The sequence below is a fragment of the Mastigoproctus giganteus genome, chromosome 9, assembly GCF_048544385.1.
Source record: "Mastigoproctus giganteus isolate SK-2022 chromosome 9, ASM4854438v1, whole genome shotgun sequence".
Taxonomy (NCBI): Eukaryota; Metazoa; Arthropoda; class Arachnida; order Uropygi; family Thelyphonidae; genus Mastigoproctus; species Mastigoproctus giganteus.
Window position 1 is genome coordinate 82,301,956 of NC_143583.1, and position 9,663 is coordinate 82,311,618.

General features: G+C 37.9%; 1 long non-coding RNA gene across 1 annotated transcript; it reads right to left on the reverse strand.

The window, feature by feature from the left end:
• Nucleotides 1-954: 954 nt before the first annotated feature.
• Nucleotides 955-8,313, reverse strand: LOC150080493 (uncharacterized). Its single transcript, XR_016547422.1, has 2 exons — nt 8,219-8,313; nt 955-1,245 (listed from the first exon to the last, which is right to left on the reverse strand). It is a non-coding gene; the product is annotated as an uncharacterized LOC150080493 (long non-coding RNA).
• Between the last annotated feature and the right edge of the window lie 1,350 nt (nt 8,314-9,663).

A 9,663-nucleotide genomic window follows, 5' to 3' on the forward strand; every position in this document is an offset into this window, starting at 1 on the left:
ATGTAATAACATGAAATATAAATTATACAATAAGACTTAATGTCAGTGATTCTAATTGTGATTTCATTGTGCTCAATTTTTCCTCTTAAGGGAATCATGATTAACAGCTGAGATAATTGTTACAAGGTTAAAGTTATGCTCAATAGTAGAGAAGGACAAGCAAAAGGGTAAATAAGTAGTGCATTTGAAACAAAAAAACACGAATTTATTCCATCAAATTTTAATACTCTATTGCAAATACATTTCAAGAATGCTCATATCAAGAGCGAATAAATGTACTATTGAAAATATTAGCAAAGTTGCCCTTATAGGTATACAAGTAGCAAATCAATGTATCTATTCATTTTATGCGAGCTATGCAAGTTTCTGCATTCCTTTCAGTGTTGTAGAATGTAAAAAATGTTAAACATACACATCTCTCGATTTAATTAGTTTTTTTTTTTTTTAGAACGTTGGCTTAGGTTTCGAAGTGTGACGATAAGAAAGGAGCCCAACGAGTAGAATGACCATGAAATTGAGTATTATGTGCCAAGTAAATATCGTTGTCGTTAGCATAATGTGCTCGTGGCTTGCATCATCCCATGATATTCCGCCAAAACTGAGAACGGAGAGAATGAAACCAATTTGAACAAACCAGGATCCTTGGAAGAGCAAAAGAAACGAACGCAATATAGCTGAGTGGACAGTTGGGTATGCCATTTCAATGAAGATGACTGCAATCGTAGCTAAAATTATGAAAACAAGTAAGGAATGCACGTGCATTTCGATTGGCGATTTCCCATGCGAGTGTCCAGCAAACACAAGGGCTTCGACTATAAACGACAGTAAACATGTTACGTACTCTGTCTTGGGTGGAAGTGGAATTCGTTTAGAAACAAATATTTCGATTACTGAATACATCCAGAAGCAGAAATACATGGATAGGTGTTGAAGATTATTTGCGAGGTATGATGGGTATAGACATATTCCAGTAATTTCCACTATCATTCCTATAGTCGAAGCGAAGAGAAACAACCAGGTGTCTACTGGAGCATCTTTATAACGAGGAGCCAAAGATGTCAAGGTAACCAGGAATTCATCTTCAGGTTTCCCAGATCTGTTCACGTATCTGGCGTAACGATAGCAGAATGTGATTGATCACCACAAGCCAATGATGATTAACATTATTCCAGGTACGCAGTGGCCAAAAAATATCATCGTTTGTTGTATCTGGTGGTGAAGTGGAAGGCAGCTCTTGCAAATGTTCTGAAAATTAAATAAAAAAAAAAAAAAACATTAGTAAATTATAAAACTTTTCCTAAAATATAAATTATCAGGAAAAAAAAAAGAAAATTCCTAAAGAAAAGACCCGGCAATCATCTCCCGCCAACAATAAATCTGCCACGCGTGGAAAAATTGCATAAAAGTTTTCCCATATTTATTCAACTGTTATACAGTTTACGCTATTCTAGTTGCGAAGCCATTGTTAGCAGCTGATTCAGAGCGATATATCTCCATCTGCCGCTCATTTGAAAAGATCTGGGTTTGATTTCCGTCGCCGATATTCTTCCTGATGAGGTAGAACAGGAGTTGAAGAAAATGAAGAATCAGAAAGCCGCAGGGGAAGATGAAGTTACTGTACAGTTGTTAAAATTGGGAGGAAGAGACATAACACAAAAACGGTCAAGGCTCTTCACAAAGGGCATTAGAAAAGGTGTGACGCCTAAGCAGTGGAATAATGCAATCATAGTTTTGCTGATAAGAAAGGAGATAAATCAGAAATTGGAAACTATAGTAGTAGTAGTAGTAGTGGCATGTGATGCAAGAAAGAAAGTGTATGAGCTTATGCAGCATCAGCCAAAAAAAAAAAAAAAAACCACACCATTCCCTCCAGATGCCTGTCCAGTTCCCCCTTAAATTTAACTTATCAACTTCCACAACGACAGATGGAAGTTTGTTCCAGCAATTAACCACCCGCTAGCTAAAGGCAAATTTCCTCATAATCTATTCTACATCTGTCCTTTCTTAATTTGAATTTATGCCCCCTTAGGTTCGTAATCTGAACAAGTGGAAGGATCCCATCAGAATTCAGCGTGCTCAATCCATTCAAGGCCTTATACATCTCAATCAGATCACCGCGCAGGTGCCTAGTCTCCAACCGCTGCAATTTGCTGAACTTAAGCCTAACTTGGTAAGAGAAGCCCTTCATTTCCCTCACCAATCTTGTTGCCCTTCTCTGTACACGCTCAATCAAATCTACATCCTTCCTAAAATGAGGCCACAAGACCTGTACGCAGTACTCAAGGCGTGGCCTGACCATTGCCTTATACAGACGGACAATCACCTCCTTTTCCCTGCTAGCAAAATTCCTATATATCATTGACAAAACCCCATGACCTGCCCTGGCAGCCTATCTGCATTGCTCAGAAAACTTCATATCTGACTGCACAATTACTCCCAGGTCTCTTTCATTTTCTACCACCTTAAGTGTAGTACCACACAGTTGGTACGTTTCTCTGGGGTTACTTCTACCCATATGCAGTACTTTGCATTTGTCAAGGTTAAACTTCAGTTGCCACTTCTTAGCCCATCTGCCCAAATAATCTAGATCCTGTTGCAGTAGCACACTGCCATTACTGTCATTAACAACCCTGCCAACCTTTGTATCATCTGCAAACTTCGACATTAAGCCTGATATACCTTCATCAATATCATTGATAAATATACAAAACAACAGAGGACCCAACACCGAACCCTGTGGGACTCCACTTATAACATTAGTCCACGAAGAGCAGCACCCATTAATTACCACCCTCTGTCTTCTCCCACTCAACCATCCTTTTATCCATTGCAGCAACTTACCCTTAATACCATTCTGCTCCAATTTTTACAATAGTCTTCCATGCGCAAAAGTGCCAAACGCTTTCCTGAAATCCAAATATATGATATCAAAATTATTTTTTGCATCCAATTCCTTTGTAACCACATCATAATAACCTATTAAATTTGTAAGACAAGACTTTCCCTTTACAAACCCATGCTGTGTCTGAATTATTGCTGCAGTCTTGTCTAGATGATCCTGCAATGCATCTTTAACCAGTGATTCCATTATTTTATCCGGAACAGAAGTTAAACTAACTGGTCTGTAATTACTCGTGTCACCCTTCGATCGCCCTTTGTGAATTGGGGATACATTTGCACATCTCCAGTCCGTGGGGAACTCCCCTGAGTCCAAGGATGCTCTCATAATTATGGCTAAGAGTTTGCTTAGTTGCTTTGCCGCCTCCTTTAATATAACTGGATAGATCCCATCCACCCCAGGTTCCTTTCTTATGTTTAACTTCAGCAATTTCTCCTCCACTTTGCTCTCAGTTATTACAAAATCATTATGCACCCTGCCACAATTTGATAACCTTCTGCCATTTTTAAACCTTAAAAACTCCTCATGTGTGAATGTTGATGCAAAATACTCATTCAGTTTGTTTTCTATCTGAGCAGGATCATCAACAGTCGAACCATCGATATCAAGTGGAACAATCAGATTCATCCCCTTCCTTTTAGTGTTTATATAAGTAAAGAAATCCTTGCTGTTTTTCTTAGCATCTTTTGCCAAGGATTTCTCGTAATCTGCCTTCGCCTGCCGAACCTCCTTTGTGACCTGATTACAGATTAACTTATATCTGCCATAGGCTTCTGAGTCGCTTGATAATTTATATGCATCCCATGCATTTTTCTTCTCTGTTACGAGTCTCATTAGTTCATTGGATAAACATTTAGGCCTAAGCCTTGAACAATATTTCTTAATAGGTATGAAACTTTTAGTAGTTTCCACGATTAATTCCTTGAATGCTTCCCACTTAGAATTTACTGTTGGTAACATCGTCAGTTGATCCCAATGTACAGAATTTAAAAATTGTCTGAGACCTCTGTAGTCACCTTTATGGAAGCAAAAACCCTTTCCTTTACCCCTGATGGTAATTATATCTTTAAGTAAATCCAACATCAGTACACTGTAATCACTGCCACCTAGTGGTTCCTTTATCTGCAAATTCTTAATACACGAATGATTGCTGCTGCTAACCAGATCAAGAGTATTACCCTCTCTGGTCGCCTCTCAAACATGCTGCTGCAGAAAACAATCATCCAATAAATCCACAAAAGTCTTACTAGCGTGTGAGTGACCAATCCACAAGTTTCAATCAATATCTGGGAAGTTGAAATCCCCCATTATAAGACATTCTGATTTACTAGCCAACTCTATTTCTCTGTACAATTGTTCATTGTACTTATTCGAGTCATTAGGCCTATAACACACTTCTACTCTTATTTTTGCTTTCGCAGTGCTTATGTCACACCAAACTGACTCAATAGTGCACTGTTCATCTATATCAACTGGATGCACTTCTTTTGATTTTATGTTTTTCTTATTTAACAGCATAACACCTCCTCCCTTCCTCTCCTGCCTATCCTGTCTGTACACATTGTACTCCCCAAATTCCAATTCTGCATTCCTAATATCAGTGTGAAACCACGTCTCTGATATCCCAACAATATCCGCCTTTGATGTCTTGACCAACACCTCAAATTCATCAAATTTATTTACTATACTTCTAGCATTGGTATACATGCAAACATACAAGCACTTATTCAAATTCCTAGTTACCCTAACACATCCCATATACTCACCTGTTTCACCATGACTGCCATCAGTCCTTGAAATACCCAGCACCCCTCGCTCCAGGTTGCTACTTCTTATTCTAATAGAATAAGCAGCGACCAATTAGTTTGTTATCCCACATCTACAAGTTGTTCGCAAGGGTCATTACTAACAGATTAGAAAGAATACTTGATGAGAATCAACCGAAAGAGCAAGCTGGCTTTAGGACAAGATTCTCAACTATGGATCATCTTCACGTAATGTCACAGCTAATGGAGAAAGAAAATGAATATAAAACACCATTATGCCTGGCAGTTGTGGATTATGAAAATGCATTTGACTCCATACAGCATAAGGCAATGTTTCGTGCACTGGAAAGACAAGACATAGATACCCCATATATTATGATTTTGAAGAAAATATACGAGAACGCTTCCTCCTTTATTAGACTAGACAAAGACAGTAGGAAATTTAAAATCGAGAAAGGAGTTCGACATGGAGACACTATATCTCCGAAATTGTTTACTGCTGCCCTTGAGGAAGTTTTAGGTGGTAGATGACTTTCATCAACCGGTGAAATACCACCACTTTGCTTATTGGAGGCTTGAAGTGGTGAAACCCATGTTTAGTCTCTAGAGCAAAGTTTCCGGCATCCCCCTCCCCCCATACTTCTCCTTCAACCCATGCACGGTACTAAGTACTATAGGTTTTGATACCTTTCGTGTTTGGGGTTTTCATAAAAAAAAAAAAAAAAAAAAAAAAGCTTTCAGAAGATTAGACTGGTCGCAGAAAGGAGTCAATGTGAATGAAGAGTACCTAAATCATTTACGATTTGCAGATGATATTTTGGTCATAAGCCATGATCCCAAAGAATTATAGGAAAATCTTAATCAGTTATGCACAGTTAGTAAGGATTTTGGACTAAAGATGAATATGGCTAAAACAAAAGTAATGATGAACAAGTATGCCACAGAAAGGGACATAATGATTGAAGGAGCAGTAATTGAAAAGGTGGAGTCATATACTTATCTGGGACAAATTATTAGCTGTAATAATGATAAATGGCTGGAAGTCAAGAGAAGAATAAATTTTGGATGGATAGCATTCAGGAAATATAGTCACATACTGAAGAGCAATAACACAGTTTGTCTGAAACGTAAAATAATGAACCAATGTATACTCCCCACCATGACTTGTGGAAGTGAAACTTGGGCACTCACCAAAAGAACGGAATAGAAGCTGAGAACTACACAGCGAAGAATGGAACGAATTATATTGGGAATCAGACTGTTAGATAAGAAGAGAAACACATGGATTAGGCAGCAAACTCAAGTAAAGGACATTCTTATCAAAACTAAAGAACTAAAATGGTCTTGGGCAGGACACTAGCTCGAAGACATGATGACAGATGGACTAAGAAAACAACAGCATGGTACCCAAGAGGAGCTAGAAGAAAACCTGGAAGCAACGGCGAAGATGGATAGATGGAATTCATGAGTTTGTGGGTAGTAAATGGATGGCCATTGCACAAAACAGAAGGAACTGGAAAGTTGCTGCAGATGCCTTCATCCTGCAGTGGATTTAAAATGGCTGATGATGATGATGATGACGACATGGAAATTAGGAAATAACAATTGGAAATAATAATATATATATTAATACGGAAGCTGTTTTCTTGAGACGGCCATTTGAACGATAGGCATAACCGATCGGGCTGAAAGTTGTCTCAAATTGAAGATATTTCTTCATAATTGTGCAGAAAAATGGAAAAATATAAAAGGCACAAACCGTGCACATTTTGAATAATCGGAAAGATGGTGAAACCAAATAAAATTTATAAGCTTCCTGAGATACAAGAAATGAGAAAGGATTGAACGCGTACTGGCTTACCTGCTCACGACAAAACACGGACTACATTTCTTTAGGACAGCTAGAGAAAAACTCTGCTACCAATTGCGAAATTTTCTCAACGGGTACAGCTAATAAATAATAAATAAATAAAATCAAGATATTTTGAATTTGGTCGATCGCAAGTCGGAAGGTTTCGTAGGAGATATAAATAAGACCAAAATAATTTAAAAAATAAATAAATAAACAGAATAATTATTGTTCTCTCAATAAATAACAGAAATTACTCTTTTTATATCGTGCTTTATCATGATACAAACCAATCTTCATTCAATTATTTTGCTATCTTACTTGATCGGAACCTATCAAGTAATTTATATAGAAATGCTACATTCGAGGACCAGAAGCAATTCCTCTCCCCTGTTCTTTCAATATCTAACATCATTTCCAGCATGAACCGATACATCAAACATGGTTTTTTAAACACCATTTTCAGGATGAGAAACCTTGTAACTTTCGCCCAAAATAGGTTAACTCACAACCGCACTACGCAAATAACGTACAAAGTTCATCAGTCTCGATTAGATGTGTACCTAGGCCTTCTTTCCACGTAGTGTAGAAAAGAAAGTGCGATTATAACACCAATATATACTAACCGCGATGGCTTTAAGGGGCAAGCCCTATACAGTGGAGATTTTCAAATGTCTCTCCTATTTACAATGGGGGTGAGAGAACGAAAGGGAGAGGGGAGTCATTACCAAACTGTATGCTTGACTGCTATTCAAGGAAATATAATGAATTCAGTAGGTAACAGAAATGGAGTTATACTGAAATCAGAGCATGGATTTGTTAAAGGGAGACCAGGTCTGATGAATCTGAGAAGCTACTATGACACAGTAACTGCTGGATGCAATTGTGACTTCATATATTAGACTTCAATAAAGCTTTTAACATTGTTCCGGACGAAATATTGCTGTACAAATGGGATTAGCGTGGCACTGATAATGCCGATAGCAAGGTACTGCTGTGGTCGTTCGGGGTTCGGCACTGGGCTTCTTACTATTTATAATATTTATTCATGATATTGAAGGCATATTAGTTTAATATCTAATTTGCAAGGTTGGTAGGGCGGTTAATAACAGTAATCAGGAATGCTACTACAATAAAATATAGTAATATTGGACAGAAAAATGAAACATGAGGTTACCATTGAAAATTAAAGGTACTGCACATTGACAGAATATCATACTAATTCGGTGGTATCGCATTCAAGATGGTGGAAGACGAAAATGACTTAGGGTTAATTGTTCAGTCCGACAAATTCTCTGAGCAGTGCAGATAGGCTGCTAGAAAACATAAGAATAATGCCTAACAAGATTGCATCTATAAGGTAATGGTTAGGCGCATCGTGAGTACTGCATACGGCTCTGGAAGCCTCATTTTAAGAAGGATATGGATCTGTTGAAACGGGTAACAAGACTAGTCAGGGACATAAAACGGTAGTACTTTTACCATAAAAGGCGAAGCCTTTTACGTTCTGCAAATTGTACCGCTTGGAAATTGGCCACATACGAGGAGAACCCTATTGAAGGGTTTAAGGCTTTAAATGGATTGAGTAAAGTAAATGCCGATGGATGGCATCTTTAAGCGTACTCAGAACTTTAAATTGCATTGTAACTGAAAGTAAGAGATTAGTCACTTAAGCAATTTACAATTCACCATAAGTTAACTCACCTGATGTGAAACGCAGCGGTTGATTCATAAATGAAAGAGATCAAACTGTAAAATTGACAATATAAATAGTGAAATCTGAAGCTTCAATATGTAACAGTTAACTGTAGTCACTTCCAAAGTTAGAACACGCCTCCTATAAATGGCTGCTAATTTGAGGCGGGACAGGATCTGCAGAAAGCACATGTGCTAGCTGCAACTCCACCTTCGGATAATCTTTACGTAAAATTTTCACTAGGACCATCTTTCCGTGCTATTTACAGATGTTCTCGTTTATACTCCAGCACGACTACCAGGTCAGACGAGCTTACAATAAATCATGAATACAATCGCTAAACAAGTTTAGCAGTCACGGGCTTGAACCACGATCTACTCAAAGAGCGTGTGCTACTGCACTCGCGTACCTGACTACTCGGCTACGTCAGGCCTATGTTCCACCGAGAGTGAGTTCTTGCCTAAGCATTAATGTTTCCTTTAAAAAAAGGAGACAAAATTACCTTTATAGTCACATTCGTACTAATTATGATGATGCTAACTGGTGAGGCAGAATTTACACAATGGCAAAACGGAAAGGAAATGCAAAATTCCGCAAAACAGATCCGAAAAGTACAAACGGTTGAGTGCCGGATATTGCAACGTTTACATATACAGTATATGCCTTGGTTTCGTTCAAACAAAAGTAATTCGATGGTTGATGAAATACATTGTATTTCAAAACTTCATGGAACAAATGCAGGAGAATATTCTACAAATAAAAATAGAAAAAACGTTATCATAAACATGTCTTTAAAAGTCTTTACTTCATAGATGCTTACTAAGCTTTAATACAAATCCGTGTAAGACTGCAAAACATTTTCTTGTTCATTATTGAAGAATAACGCTGCTAATAATGTGATGTTAATCTACTACATTAATCATACCAATTACAAAGATACGAGTAACCAGAATATACAGGGTGTCTCAAAAATACTGCATAACTTCAGGAATGAGTTCCTCATATGTAGACAATAAAAATATTTTATATCAACATAGTTCCGGAAATGCTTGGTTCCCGAGTTATTAACAGGAACGTCTTATCTCCCGCAGGTGATTTCCTTCATCACAAGGTACTGACAGAATCTGGTGGTTTTCCATTCCGACCATGTACTCAAATCAGGAGCAAGCGGATATGTACTTTATGTACAGTTTGGCAGAGGCAATGCTCTGGAGGCTCGTCGTTTGTACCATGAAAGGTTCCCAGAACGAAGATGTCTAGACAGGAAAACGTTTGAAGGTATCCATCGCCGCCTTTGTGAACATGGGACCTTTAATAAAACTTCTTTATTGCTGTTAAGTACGGTACAGATACTAGTGACAATAATTCTCATCACGGCGACATGGCCAGGAGTTGTACATTATATATATGATTAAATTGGAAAAAAATTATGAGTTACACAAAATTAAACATG